The sequence below is a fragment of the Macaca mulatta genome, chromosome 8 (genome assembly GCF_049350105.2).
Source record: "Macaca mulatta isolate MMU2019108-1 chromosome 8, T2T-MMU8v2.0, whole genome shotgun sequence".
NCBI lineage: Eukaryota > Metazoa > Chordata > Mammalia > Primates > Cercopithecidae > Macaca > Macaca mulatta.
In genome coordinates, this window is record NC_133413.1 from 38,397,578 (window position 1) to 38,413,517 (window position 15,940).

Below are 15,940 nucleotides of genomic sequence, written 5' to 3' on the forward strand. Positions count from 1 at the left end.
TTTTTTTTTTTTTTTTTTTTTGAGACAGAGTCTCTCTCTGTTGCCCAGGCTGGAGTGCAGTAGCATAATCTCGGCTCACTGCAACCTCTGCCCCCCAGGTTGAAGAGATTCTCCTGCCTCAGCCTCCCGAGTAGCTGGGAATACAGGCGCCCACCACCACAACTGGCTAATTTTTGTATATTTAGTAGACACAGGATTTCACCATGTTGTCCAGGCTGGTCTCAAACTCCTGTGCTTAGGTGATCTGCCCTCCTTGGCCTCCCAAAATGCTGGGATTATAGGCGTGGGCCACTGTGTCTGGCTGCTACCTCCATTCTGAAATATGGGCTAGCATTGTGGGAGTCAAGGGAAAACTTCCCCTTCACCCTCTAAAGCTTCACTGAAAAATCAACTCTCAAAAGGCAGATTAATTAGAGAAAAGGCATATACATTTATTTAACAAGTGTACACAGGAGTCTTCAGAACAAAGACCCAAAGATGCCGGGGAAATTGTCCATTTTTATGTCTAGGTTTAACGAAGTATGCACAGCTGTGTAGAAATATGATTGGGCAAAAAGGGAATGATCCAATGCTGATGGACTGAGTGAGGACACCCAGCAAGGCCTGTCTGTCTAGCGTCTTCTTGGCCACTCTGAGAACTTATTCCTTCCTTCTGCGTGTGAGACAGGACCCTCTCTGGACAGGGAGTCTCATGACCTACAGTCCAACAAGGTAGGTGAGAGAATTTTTTTGTGGCCAGTTTTCACACAGAAAGGCAGAAGGAAAATTAGAGCAATAGTTCTAGGTGTTATGGCCGGCTTTGGCGAAAAGGGTTTCTGGTTTCTATGACCCATCTTGAAGAAGAGGGATTCCAGTTTCTCTGGCTGACCTCAGGGGAGAATGGGACTGAGAGACAGGAAGGAGGGAGGAGATCAGAGAAGAACTTTTGCTTCTGAGATCTTCATTTTAGGGTATTGTGTTGTGACTTTCAACAGCATCAAAGAATCCCCTCTGCTCATATTCTGAATAAAGGCTGCTGGTATACTGACTAATTGTTGAATGTTCAAAAGGAGACAGTGGAGTCAAGGAAACCCCTGCATGCTCACTTTAGAGAACAGATGAGAGGGAACCTGGGCGAGAGTGAAAAACAGTGATCTCAGACTCAGCTTGAACAAAGGGAACCTCCTAACAGAGAGCATCATACGCCTGTTGGGGGTGTTCTCCAGAGGTTCAGGAAGTACCAGTACCCCCTGCCCTGAAAAGGAAAAATCCCACTTGATTTTATAGCCATGAACAGTTAGAATGGGAACTGTGGTGAACTGAACAATGGTCCTTCAAAAGATATCCAGGTCAAACCCCTGAAACTTGTAAGTGCTACCTTATATGACAAAAGATGTGACAAAGTTACAGATCTTGAGAGGAGAAGCTATCCTGGATTAAGCAGGTGGACCCTAAATGCAATCATCTGTGTCCTTACAAGAGTGAGGTAGAAGGAGTTTTGAGAGAGACAGAGGAGAAGGCAATGTGAAGACAGCAGAGAAGATGTGGCCACAAGCCAAGGAATGCTAACAAGCTACCAGAAACTGGAAGGGGCAAGGAAGGAATCCCCCCTGGAGCCTTTGCAGAAAGTACAGCCTTGCCGACACCTTGATTTCATACTTCTGCCATCCAGGACTGTGAGAGAATAAATTTCTGCTGTTTTAATTCACCCAGTTTGTGACCATTTGTTATGGTAGTCCTAGGAAACTAAAACAAGAACTAAGCCAGGTGTGGTGGCACACCCCTGTAGTCCCAGCTACTCAGGAGACTGAGGTGGGAGGATCACTTGAGCCCAGAAGGTTGAGGCTGCAGTGAGCTGTGACTGTGCCACTGCACTTCAGCCTGAATGACAGAGTGAGACCCCATCTCAAATAAACAAATAAGTAAATAAAACAAGAATGAAAATCCCACAAGCCTTAAGGACCTCTTTAGTGCCCTTTCACTCACACCCCAAGGAACAAATATTTTTCTTCAGCATTTTAGATTAAGTAATAATAAATGTCCTAAGCTTTGGAGAATCATATATCAAAAGCTAATATATTTTTAGGTTTCAACAACATAATTTTTCCCTCAAGAAACGTAAGCATAGATTTCTATTAGAAAGAAAAATGTGTTGAGGGTAAGGGATTTTGGGTCTTGACTTAAACGTGGTGTTTATGCATCTGTTAAATTCTGTATTATTTACAGTCATTTCAAACATGGAGAAAAATATGTCAGAAGAGAGAGACCAGTATGAAATCCTTAAGGAAAATAAAGTGACTGAGAAGGAGAGAAAGAGAGAGGTACCCGTGTATCAAGAAATAGAGTTTAGATCGATTGAAGGCACCTTACGGAGATTATGAACTGTAAATAACAGCTTCATCATTCCCATCCAGGAAATACAGTTCTCTCGGGAAAAGTACTGAGGGGCAGTGATAGCCATTAGTGTGCCATCAGACATGATTTACCTTGGGTATTAACAATATGGCAATATGCACTAAGCCAGGGGTTTCCTTTCCAAAAGTACGATCAGAGGTCAAAACTTGAGTTTTCTAAAATCAAAGTTGCAGGAGGAAAAATTCCCATAAAAGTGTAAAGTCCTTCCGACTTCTACAGATTTCAAGGTTTAAACCTAACTGCATCCTGCAATGGTACCAGCTTGAAAATCACATCACCATCCGGCACCTCAGATTGATGTGTATGTAAACTATTCCTCTGTCCCAAGGTAGCTTCCTCAAGCTGTCCACCAGGACAGGAGGCTGGAAGCCAGAATGGGCTGTGTTACAATATAGTGGGAATTTTCATGATCCACTGTCAATAATAAGACAGCCGTAAACATATGCACTGGCTCATGTGCCAAATGTTTATAAGCAATTGTTGTGAAACCATGTTCCTAGTTAAAAATCAAAAGCAGATTGAAAGCAATACAGCATTCCTGGGCTTTCTTTTAAGGCAACCATTTATTCAGTTTTTCTGGGAACCTGTAATTCTTGGGTTAACAATAAGCATGCCGGTTATAAGTAAAAATGCATTCTGATAGCCTACTGATTATAATAAATATTACCTCTAATAAGTAAGGTGTGGGACTAATGTATACTTAGTTCTTACTCTGTCTATAATGTTGAATTTCTATTGATTCACAATCTGGAAAAATTGAGCTTTAATTCAATTTGAAGATAGTACCTACTATAAGTTGGACACTTGGCTATGTTTCTTTGAATATATATATATTTTTTATTTATTATTATTATACTTTAAGTTGTAGGGTACATGTGCATAACGTGCAGGTTTGTTATATATGTATACTTGTGCTATGTTGGTGTGCTGCACCCATCAACTCGTCATTTACATCAGGTATAACTGTCAAGACAGCCTAATGGATCAACTATCAGTAGCCCTGGTTTAGAGGTGGGTATGCTTTAAAAAAAAAATATTTTATATAATCTTGCTCCTTCAAGATGATTAACACAATTAATTACAGAGTAATCTAAACTCCAACATGTGATTTCGGGATTTTAAGTGACAGAGCCAGGATTCACAATCTAGTAATTCGTGGCTATCAAGTGATCCCTACAGTTCATTCTAACTTTGAAAAGGTATTTCTATGACTGAATGTTAGCAAATATCAACACGTTCCTCTAATCAAAGTACTCACAACAGCAAAAAAATAAAATACGAGTGAACAAATGGAGGATACCTAAAATAAGGTACTGCTCACCCATTTTAATATGCTTTAAAAATCTTTTAGAAAAACAAGCTACAAGAGACAGAAAAGAAAATGAGCTAAAGACAAATATAAATGAAACCCTAATATTAACTTTGTTTGGTTGTAATATTTTTTCCAATTATTTACTCCCTTTCCTATAAGAGGATAATAAATCTCCTTCTGTTGTCGTATATCTTATAGCATCTTCCTGCATTAGTAATTTAATTCCCTGCTGTATGGTTAGGCTTGGCCACAGACATTCTTTGGCCAAGGACATTTGAGCAGAAGCATTAAGGGTCATGGCCCTAATACTCTTTTCCTTGCTATAAGAATGGCAAGGCTCAGACAGCGTCTGCTACTTCATCCTAGATATTGAAGTGAGAAGGCAGATGGAGTTTAATTATAGCTGACTCACAGTTGACCACATGCAAAGTAACTGAGAAAAAAGCTATCACGACTGTATGCGGCTGCAAATTTGTGGGTTGTTGCTGTAGCACAGCTTATCACAGGCTATTACATCTGGATATTGCTCTGCTTTCTTTCTTAATTTTCACACCATCAGATGATTCTCAACCTAAAACGGTATACTCAGCCAAGCTAGAAACTAAATGTGAGGGTAGAATAAAACCATTTTTAGGCACGCATTGCCCCCAGGGTTTTCCTCCAATGCCCTCTTTCTTAAGAAGCTACTGGAAAATATATTCCAACAAATTAACCAAAGAAGCCAAAATGGAAAAACAAATGCAATCCAGGAAAATAGGAAATCTAATCCTAAGAGAAGCAAAGGAAATTACCAGGATGATGATGAAGAGAGACATCAAAATGACAGCTGTGTACAATCACAGAAGAGCAAGTAAGGCTTTACTAACATGAAACTGACAGATTATTTACCGTGTTAAACATGATTTTGTGTAGAAATTTTTACCACTGGATGAGAAGCTCAAGTTCAATTATTAATATTTTAAAAATACAGAAAACTAAATGAAAGAAAAAAGCAAAAGAATCAAAACAACTACTAATTCCAAGAAATGAAACCACGTTGTGGAGGTAAATAAAGTTAACTGTGGTTGAACTGTAAAGCACTTTTACCCAGTCATAATGTAAACACTAAATACTGATCTAACCAAAATTATAACACAAGTGTATTGAAAGAATGTGTGATAAGGAAGCTTATAGCATGTGTAGGCAGTAGGGGTGAAGAGGTAGTAAAAAAAGAGCTAATCTTTCATATAATGAGTTAATTGATAATACCTAAAACTGAAAAATCAAACGGTAGAAGTATATGCATGTTCTTTACAGATATGTAGGCAAATTCAAAGTATAGCTGGTAGACCAGTTCAGATTCTTGACTTTGCTGAATGAACGAATTTGAGAGTGAGTACATGGTAAAAATAGGCAAGAGAATGTGTGTGTGTGTGTGTGTGTGTGTGTGTGTGTTTCAACTTTTATTGTAGGTTCAGGGGTATATGTACAGGCTTGTTACATAGGTAAACTTGTGTCATGGGGGTTTGTTGTACAGATAATCTCATCACCTAGGTATTAAACCTAGTACCCATTAGTTATTTTTCCCAATCCTCACCCTCCTCCCACCTTGCACCCTCTGATACTATGCAGGTAAGAGAATTTATTGCAAAGCGAAAGTACACTCTGACAGCTGATAAGAACTGGCTGCTCAAAGGTGAGACAGCACAGACTGACATGGGGAAACTCCCTTTATGGGAGTCTTGTATGATTATTCATAAAGAGGTTGGAAGGAATGCTGCCATTAAGCATGTTATAGGTGGTTTTCTGGCGTGCATGTGCTGTGGTTGTAGCCGCTAGTGCACATACATGTGCTGTGGCTGTACACGCTAGTACATTTAAGACACATGTCTCATTAGCATCTTAAATCTCCACCCAGGGGTGTGCTTTTTACTATTATAATAAGCATAAGTCAGGCCAAGAACACTAATCATGGGTTTCTGTGATTGCACACATTTGGGCATTTTCCCTTTTGCTCTTCTGCCTCTTTGCTGGAGGATGTTCTAAGCACCAGCCCAGGATGTGATTGGTACACTGTCAGGGGGTTTGTTCTCCACATCTATTTAGCAAGTTTGTTCTCCTTTCAGGGAGGCTGTGACCACCCTACCTAACCTACCTCAAAAGAACATCAGCTACAAGCGTTGAAATTTGCTGCCTTTGGGAATGAGAAAAGAGAACACCAGAATCACCAGAATCCCCCCACCCACTTTTTTTTTAGATGGAGTCTTGCTCTGTCACCCAGGCTAGAGTGCAGTGGCACGATCTCAGCTCACTGCAACCTCCACCTCCCAGATTCAAGCTATTTTCCTGCCTCAGTCTCCTGAGTAGCTGGGATTACAGGTGCCTGCCACCGTGCCCAACCAATTTTTGTATTTTTAGTAGAGATGGGGTTTCACCATCTTGACCCGTCTGATCTCGAACTCCTGACCTTGTGATCCACCCACCTCGGCCTCCCAAAGTGCTGGGATTACAGTCATGAGCCACTGTGCCCAGCCCAGAATGTTGTTTTTTGTAACAAGCTTCATAGAAAGAACTACATCAATTTTTGAATGACACGCATGTATAATTTTGATATGAGGAAGAATTGATTTAAATAAACATCCATGTTCAAAAGCAAATATCAGCATTTGGAAGGTGATATGAGGTAGTTAAGAAGAAAATAGACAAAAACATTTTCTCTTCCAAAGTGTTCCCCTACTTTGTATTTTTCTAAGTCAAAACTACATTTTCAAACCTGTGGCTTGTCTGCTAAATTTCTGCCCTTTCACTCGATCTCAAGTCTTAATGTTAAGCTCCTAAAAGTTTTCCACCTTAATTATCTCAGACGAGAGAAAACATGTGTATAATGAAAAACCACAACCCCAAACAAAAAGCAAAGGCAAACAAACAGAAAAATTCACAATTCAGACTGAAAATGCAGCATCTATTAGTCTCCAGAGACTCTATCAAAACAAGGGATCTTGGAACCTGAGCAGATATGGAAATCCAGACACCTGCTGCTCCCATCTTTCTTTTGGATGTATTTTTCTTTTTGCTGCCAGTGTTGTTAACCAGCAGTGACCAGCAAGGTGGTGCATCTTTCCTGACCAGATATTCACTCCATAGCTGGGTTGCATACTGAGCGCTAAATTAAAAATCAGTATTCCTGAAATTAATTCTAACTATTGGGAGGAGGGTGCCCTCCAGAGCCTGCACATGAGCATGTGTGTGGATGTGTGTGTGAGCTTACTTGAAGGCAACTGACAGGGTTTGCATCAAACCTTTGTGTGTCTGTGCCTGTATCAACCCTTTTATAAAACAGCTACCTGGAAAGAAAGATGATCACTCAGATAAGCTATATTTTAAATAAGTCCATCCACAAATGGACTGAATGCACATATGAACATGCACACACACAACACACCCCCAGAGCAACAAATTCAGAGAATTAAAAAAACCCTCATGTCTTCTTTCAGTAAGCCACAACCTCAAAAATTGACTTATAATAGGGTTCTATGGATGTGATTTGCACACTGTTAGGTGGTATAATCATTTTCTTGCAGAAGACCTTACTTCCCTTCAAAAAGACGTAATTAAAAAGACTGGAAGCGAGATCCTTTCTCAACTACTCTTATGAAAGTCTGTGGACTAGAATGCAAATCTCAATTATGATCTCTCTTATGAAAGTGACTCTATCTGAAAAATGTGTCCTATTACCACTCTTTAATTTCTGGCACTCAGAGACATTCTCTGAGAAAACATCTAACATGGAACTCCGCAATTAGAATCACAGAAACATGGGTTTATGATTTTAAAGTTTGTAGAAAGCTTTGGGATAATTAAAAACCCAGAGGATCATATTGAAGAGATGGTGGAGGCTCACGAAGGCAGGTTCCCACAGGCAGTTAGTAACACAGTAGAAGCAGCCTGTTGGTCCACTCACACAGCTGATCCTGGAACAAACTGTTCAGAACCAGAGGCCATTGACTGAAAGTGGGAGGCAATGCCAGAAAGTAAAATGACCTCCTGTTTTCAGACAGCAAACTTTGTTTCTACTTGGAGTATAGAATATTGCCTTCTGTATCAACGTAAAATTCTATAAGCGAAGAGGGCATTAGGTATAGAAAGCAATCTGCCAACTTTGCCCAATCCAAGATTATGCTCATATATGCACTATTTTGAAAAATATTAATTGCAACATGTTTATTGAGTATTCCATGATGTTAGAGAGGAGAAAGATGAGGGGGAAATTTAAACGCACATCTGAGTTGAATCAGGGATCCCCTAACACCCTTCTGTCCAAGAACCTCTTCAGGTGGGCTCTGTGCTTTTCTTAGGTAAGTTTCCACAAGCATACACTGAAGAAATGAGAAGGAGGCTTATCCCCAGAGAGCATTTCTCTAGCTTTTAAGTCATTTCTGTCAATAGTTTCACCTTTTTCTCTCACTCATCTTATCTAATGCAATATAACGTAGATTTGGGAATTTGAATGCACAAATATCTTTACAACTGAGCAAAATAATCTTGGAACACAGACTATGTCCTGGGTAGGGAGGATGCAGGTGCACATTTTAACATTAATCCTTTAAACCCATGTGAATGTAATCAACCAAACAATCTCTTTCAATTCTTTCCCATTTGACTCCACTTTAGAATCTCAATTTTTATCTCATAATCCTTTATTTGCAAATACTATGTCCACTTCTGAGTAACCTAAATAATTACAGCACATATATTCCCAGAAAGCATAGACTGTGGCTGAACTGAGGAAAATCAGGTGGATGCAGGGAGAGGCTATCTTCACTGATTTTCTGGGGGCTGAAACTAGTTTCATGTGCCAGTATCCAGTGCTATTTAAAAGAACATAATGGAGAGAGGATCATCTCAAACCCACACACCCAGAAACCAAATTCCAGAAAACCAGGCTGCAATGAGATGAGAAAACAACAACAACAACAACAACAACAACAAACAACAACAAACACCCTGACAGATTTGCTTCTCTTTCATGCTGGTTAATTTCCCTGGGAAACCACTGGCCAGCAGCATAGACTCCAGGTATATTCCCTATGCTTCTCTCACCTTGTCATTCAAAGGGAAGCCTAGGCACCACTGCCAGTGCTTGTCACTTCACTTATCGAGGTACATGCTATGGGCAAAGAGGTTATTCAGTATAGAAAGCAATCTTCAAACTTTGCCCCTAAAGAGAACCAAGATAATGCCCACCTCTTTTTCCACTGGAAACTCTCACTCTCTCTTTCAATCTGGTTCTAGCCTGTGGTCTGATGTTACTCTTCCACTTTATGCAAAAGACATGCTTTCTGCCAGGCACTAAGCCCAGTGACTTTTGAACTTTGCACATCATGATCATCTGAATTAGGCTTACCTGTCCTGGACACAGGTATTTTTCTCTCCCTTGCTTGAGCTTCCAATCAAGGATAGCCATTCTGCAAAGAGATTAGACACACACATGCACATGTACAGCTCCTAGAAGGGGACTCTGCACCCTTCATCTTTAACAGATGAAATCTATTTATTACCTTTCCCCTCAGGAAAGGCATTCTGTCTTCTGGCTTCCCATCATTGACCACAGCTTCCACCAGTCACTATGGAATTGCAGTTACATGTCCTCCACACCAGTTAATTATTTCTCTAAAAATAGTATAATCATTAACATCTTTCCAATCTAATTACAGTTCAATTCCTAGGTAATCTATCACACTGGACATACACTCAAATTCAACATGATTTCAAAGGTAGATTCCTGTCACAGTTCCCATCTCAGCATTCTTTTCATCTAATATTCTTCAACATGACAAGTGACATTTTTCATTCATATGTATTTCAGATATCTTAGCAATGCTATGGAAATAGATAAGCAGAGAAACAAAAGCCTGTGCTTCCTTCCCTGCTGAATGACTACCCTTAGGATACATATTCTTAACCTATGTTTTGACCACTAACCTCTCTGCTTCCTTGAATGGTTAATAACAGAGGAGGGTAGGCATGGAGCTTCTAATAAATCAGAAATGGGTTTTATTTAAAACTCCAATCCATGCCTTTGCATTTTGGGGTCTGCTGAATAAAAATAGGAAGCCTAATTTGCACATTCTTTCAATGGTTTCCCTCTGCTATCTCCACTCTTCCTTGGCATTCTGCTGAATATGCACCTCAGAAAGAATTCAAGGCTTCCTTGGCATGATTTTGATGAATAGGAACCTATGAGGCTTAATAAGAGGCACCAAAATGGACAGACACCTAAGGGAAAAAACAGGTCTGTGTTGATGGATGTGTTTCCCTGGCGAGTTGGGGCACTGCTGAGATGCAGTTTTTCCAGCAAGTGGTAAAACGGAAAGATAATTCAAGGCAACACATGCAACACAGGGTGCGCAATGTATTTTCTTGGCAGCAACGAATGTGCAGAAAAAATCAGATAAGTTGCTGCTTCACAGGTTGCCAGAGGGATACACAGCAGAGAAAGAAATGTGCCCAGAAAAGATGGCATGGAATAAAGATGTGAATATTACGCTGGTTCAGCCAAGTGGCGGCCCACGGTAGCCTTTATCTACTCATTCATTATTGACCTGAACTCCTACCAGAATATTCACTTTTGGTGTTCCCATTTAAAATTAAGAACAAATAAACAACAGCAACAACCAAACACCCCCTCCCCACCCAGACTCCAAGGGTTTCTAAGCTTCATGTTCTGAGGAAACAAAAGCGGCAAGATATTATAACAGTAATTTGCTAGTAAAATTGTATGAGATCACTCAGGAAAAACACCTTCACTTACACAGGATCAGCTTGGTTAACAGGGTGGGGGTGTTGCTGCTGTTTCTTGCAGACATATCCACTCAGCTTTTCCCCACATGGACCTGTTTTCCTAACACTTTTTTCAAGATAGAAACTCTTAAAACTTGTTTAGAAGGGATGTTTAGCTTATCTTCTAGCCCATCATACCTCATTCTGCTAATTTCCTTTATCTTTTTTTCTCTCTGATGACTACTGGAAAATTGCTAAGGGAATCTGTGGTTGAGCTGAATGGGTTATGTATGAAGCATGTCTTTTCATTCTGATGCTTTGACTCTGGAATGTTCCTGGCCCTAGAGAGACTGCCTTTCCCAGAGTCAGCCAATTCCTATAGATGGTAAATGACTCACCTGCCTTTCATATGAAAACCAACAAATCCAAAGTCCATACCTTCAACTACCTCCTCTACCAAGCTCTTATACTCAGGGCCATTACTTCCCTTCCCTAATTACCCAAGGGCCATGTGTCAGAAAAAAAGGGACAGCCATATGCCCTAGAGCTCACTAAAATTATCAAGCTAACCAATCCCAAACCTGCTTACTCCACCATAAACATTTATTTCCAAGGAAACCATAAATATACCCAAAGGATTATACCCCCAAAATTATAAATCATTCTGCTATAAAGACACACACACACATATGTTTATTGCAGCACTATTTACAATTGCAAAGACTTGGAACCGAAATACCCATCAGTGATAGACTGGGTAAAGAATATGTGGCACCTACACACTATGGAATATTACACAGTCATAAAAAGAATGGGTTCACATCCTTTGCAGGGACATGGATGAAGCTGGAAGCCATCATTCTCAGCAAACTAACACAAGAACAGAAAACCAAACACTGCCTGTTCTCACTCACAAGTGGGAGTTGGACAATGAGAACACATGGACACAGGGAGGGGAACATCACACACTGGGGCCTGTCAGAGGTGGGGGGCAAGGGGAGGGAGAGCATTAGGACAAATACCTAATGCATGTGGGGCTTAAAACCTAGAATACAGCTTGATAGGTGCAGCAAACCACCATGGCACATATATACCTATGCAACAAACCTGCACATTCTGCCCATGTATCCTAGAACTTAAAGTAAAAATTAAAAAAAAAAAAATGCCTCCACTGCACTCCACTGTAAAAAAATAAAAGAAGGAAGGAAGGAAGGAAAGAAGGAAGGAAGGAAGGAAGGGAGGGAAAGAAAGAAAGAAAAAGAAAAAAAGAAAGAAAGAAAGAAAGGAAGGGAGAGAAAGAGAGAGAGAAAGAAAGAAAGAGAGAGAGAGAGAGAGAGAAAGAAAGAAAGAAAGAAAGAAAGAAAGAAAGAAAGAAAGAAAGAAAGAAAGAAAGAAAGAAAGAAAGACTCTTGTCCATGTTCTCCTATCATATTCCTTCTGCCTCCTGACCGAAACTGGTGCTTCTCCATGCGACCCTGTATATGTGGCTTACCCACTCCTGTTGAGAACTGTGAGTAATAAACTATGTCTTCAATGGCAATTGTCTCCTGATCTTTAGGCCTTAACATTTCTGAATAAGAATAAACACTTTGAAACAGGTTATTGTAAAGTTTCTTTAATTTCATGTTTGGCATAAGTGGTAGTGGAAATCAGAAGGATTTTTGTTAGTTATAGATAGCCTTCCCCACCTCCCTACCTATAAAATGACCTCTTCTAATAAAACTCCCTTATCAAAACTTTGACTGCTGCAAGAACAAAATTACATCTTTGTAGAATCCTCTGAAGAAATAACACACCAGTGACCTCCAAATTTTCTTCCTCTTAGTCTGCAATCCTATCAATACGAAAGAAAAAATAATAATCAGAGGATGGGGGGAGGATATATACAAGAGGAAATGTCACTTTGGAAGGCTGACTTGGACTATGTTAGAGGCAATAGTATCATACATGAAAGTCACTGTAAGTACCCCTGTAACCACATTATCCTATGGAGGAAAATTCTTCATAATCACCATGTGTTATTCATGATAAACAAAGAATATGCTACCTACAGTTTTATTTTTATTTACCTCCCCACTCAACTCCCTGAGAACAGAATCTACATTCTTAAATTGGAAGTTGTTCCATTACTATAGAAACCAGAGGTTTGGTAGGTGTGCATACATGGGTGGTAAATTTCAATCTCTGTAACAGAAGGTAATATATATTGATAGAGTCATTATCTCTAAAGGAGAGTGCTACTTTATGTTATAAACAACGCTAAAATGGAATCTTGAATATATTTTTAATCTACTACTGTTACTTATTGAGTACTTATTTAAGCAAGACATTCTGGTTTCTGTGGATTCAAACTGAAAGCAAATACAGTCCCTATGCCCAAGGAATTCCCAGTTCCTGAAGTCCATGCACATACACTGTCACCTCACTGTTATGGGTATAGTCACCCTCTGAGGGAAAATGTTCTGTGAGCCTACAGAGAACGACAGATCAGTGCTAAGGGTCTGCAGGAAATGATTCAGAAAATATTTCAAAGGGATGGAATCTTAAACAATTCTAAAAGAGTAGCTCTTGTAGACTAAATATTGTCCCCCAAAAATTCATACATGGAAGCCCTAATCCACAATGTGACTATGTTTGGAGATAGGGCCTTTAAGAAGGTAATTAAGGTTAAACGAGGTCATGAGGATGGGGTTCTAATTCAACAGGACTGATGTTCTAACAAAAAGAGGACGAGACATCAGGAGTACATGCATACAGAGAAAAGACCATGTGGGGACACAATGAGAAGGCAGCCATCTGCAAACCAAGAAGAGACCTCACGAGATACCAGTGTTGTCAGCACCTTGATATTGGACTTCCCAGACTCCAGAACTGTGAGAAAAACATGTCTGTTATTTAAGCCACACAATCTGTGGCATTTTGTTATGGCAGTGCAAGTAGTCTAATAGGGAAACTGATAGGCAAAGATAGAAATGCATGATTAGAGAACTTGAAGGGAAGATCTTGGAGAAAGGACAGCATTTTAAAAGCTGGTCATTAACATCAAAGTGCCTGTTAATTCAGGGTCTGTTGAAAAGTCAGTGTGAGGTAGGAGCCTTGGGAAACTGGAGAAAACTTGGAAAGGAAAAAAAGTACTGAAATGTTTTGGAAAGAGCATTGAATGCTAAAGTTAGCAGTATCTAACTAATTGTGTTTGCAGTAAGAAACGAGCAGAAATATTAAATAGAAGAGTGGCATGATTACATTTTAATAGGTTCTTTTACAGAGTGTGGAAAGGATATCACATGCAGCAAAGTGGAATGAAATATTAAGGGGAATAAGAGGTTGGAGATATGTACAACAAATAAGGTAAGAATTGATGAAGGGGCAAATGAAGCTGTAGGAATGAGGGGGAGAGTCAAAGTTGCACTTACTTCTAGACTTTGAATTTGGGCATGTTTTCACTGAGAATCATATGTCACTCTAATTCTTCCTTTGGAGGTCACTTATCTTTTTCTTCTGATTGCTTTTAAGATTATATCTTTGACTTAGTGTATAGGCTATCATGATATCTAGGTATAGGTTTCTTATTTCTACTTTTTATGATTTTTTTAAGCTCTCAATCTAAGATTAAATTTTTTAATTAATTCTTAAATATTAAATATTTTTAATAGTGGGAGAGTTGTTAAATAAATCTACTATGCTATCAGGTATACAACTGAATAAAACACAGTACATAAGCATTTTATGAGGTTAAATTTATAGCCTTTAGTGTCAAAATTAATGCAGGGTTTGAAAGAAAGAAAAGCATTGGAATGACTCCCAAGTTTTTGGTTTGATATATGAGGTAGCTGCCATGAATTAATATGTTTTAAAACTAGTCTGGGGGTTAAAGATTCCAGCTTTGGATTTACAAATGTTCAAATGAAAGTATAAATAGGGTTTTCTTTCAGTATGGAGGTTAGAGATTTAACTGCAAATTTGGTAGTAAAGCAAGATATAGTCAACGGTTGGGCCCATCTAAGTTACTAGTATCAGCCATTGGACCATGTAAAACAAATGGAGACAAGATTAAATGACAAAGAAGCAAGAACCAGAAGGATAAGTTAAGAAACTGTGAGAGTCAGAAATGTAGGATATCCAGGAGCTAGTAACAGTCCAGAAATCAATGGAAGACCAATCTTAAATGCAAAAAACATTTAAAAAATCAGGAACTATAAAAAAGCTTGAGTAGGATTACATATCATAGATAATTATCACTGAATTTCGGCAACAGGTTTGGTTTCCTGAATTCAAGAAGTCTGATAATCAAAAGCCAAAGAATACAAAGTGACAGTTAAGATTTTCATAGTTCTTGATTTTATTATTTGCTTCTTGGGAGATTGATCAGATTCATAAGAAGAAGGAATTGGACCAGTAAGGAAGGAGCTATGAAGGTGCATGGGAAAAGGGATGACTGGTACAGCAAAATCTGGGAGGCTTGGTGGAAAGAATAAACTCCAAGATACAATAAAGAGTCATTAGACTTGTAGAAGAAGAGGGATATTTCTTTCTGTGAAAATTATGGGAAAGGAGGTGACCTTTAAAGAGGATTTAACTGTGGTTTGTCAGGAAAGCTGAAAGTGTTCCTAATAATTTTTTTCCCTTCTGCATAGTAAGTTATTCACTTAGAGCAAGAACGGTGAAGATAGGAAACTTAAAAAAAAGAAAGGCTTTTAATATCCACGTGACCAAGGACAGAGAAACTGACCAAAATGAAGGAAAATGATTACTGAGCTGTGCCACTTGGTTCTTAAATTTTAGTATGCATCAGAATCACCTGAAAAACTTGTCAAAATAGCTTACCGGATGCCACCCCCAGAGATTCTAGTACAGTGTATCTGAAGTGGGATCTGAAAATATACATTTCTAACATCTTTCCAGTTGGTACAGACACTGCTGGTATAGGAACCACGTTTTGAGAAATATTGCTACTAGGTGGTATAAAGCAAATAGAAAGCATTTTCAACCAAGATAATTTCTCTGTAGTGTAAAGTATGCAATTTTATCAGATTGATCTTTGTAGCAAAAGTTCATGAAATTTATGAGATTTATTTTATGCATTTTCAAGATTTCCTGACTTTGTTCAGGCTCTTTTCCTGGCCTGGAATGACATTTCCTTTCTAGATCAATGATGCTTCTACACATCCTTCTTAGACCCTGCTCAAGTGCCACCTTTCTGGGAATTCACATCACTACATCTCCCTTCAGAATTATCTGAGCTCTGTTTTTCGCATCCACTTAATTTACTGGCACCTAAATCCCATTCTGTCTAGTATCATTGTTAACATCCAGATGCCTGTGTCACTATACCTCTAAACTGTAAGCTACTTGAGGACAGATAGTGTCCCATTATCATATCCCATTCCTTATAATATTTAGCACAATGTCTGGCACAGAGAGCAGTCTCATATTTTCTCTGGGATTGGAAAATAAGCATGCTATGTTTCTAATAAT

The 15,940-nt window shown here is 39.1% G+C and overlaps 1 protein-coding gene across 9 annotated transcripts in view; it reads right to left on the reverse strand.

Annotated features, from left to right (window-relative positions):
- The window catches only part of LOC144330602 (uncharacterized), a 159,998-nt gene extending 150,664 nt beyond the window's left edge, over window positions 1–9,334 (reverse strand). For 4 of the 9 annotated variants that reach the window (XR_013396880.1, XR_013396879.1, XR_013396882.1 and 1 more), the window contains exons 1-2: window positions 9,244–9,334; window positions 9,090–9,150 (exon numbers count right to left, since the gene is read on the reverse strand). The gene's annotated coding sequence lies outside the window, so the exon portion shown is untranslated. Of the gene's footprint in view, window positions 1–8,929; window positions 9,040–9,089; window positions 9,151–9,243 lie in introns of those variants that run through there. The other 5 variants (XR_013396881.1, XR_013396883.1, XM_077942812.1 and 2 more) reach the window with 3 other exon arrangements.
- Between the last annotated feature and the right edge of the window lie 6,606 nt (window positions 9,335–15,940).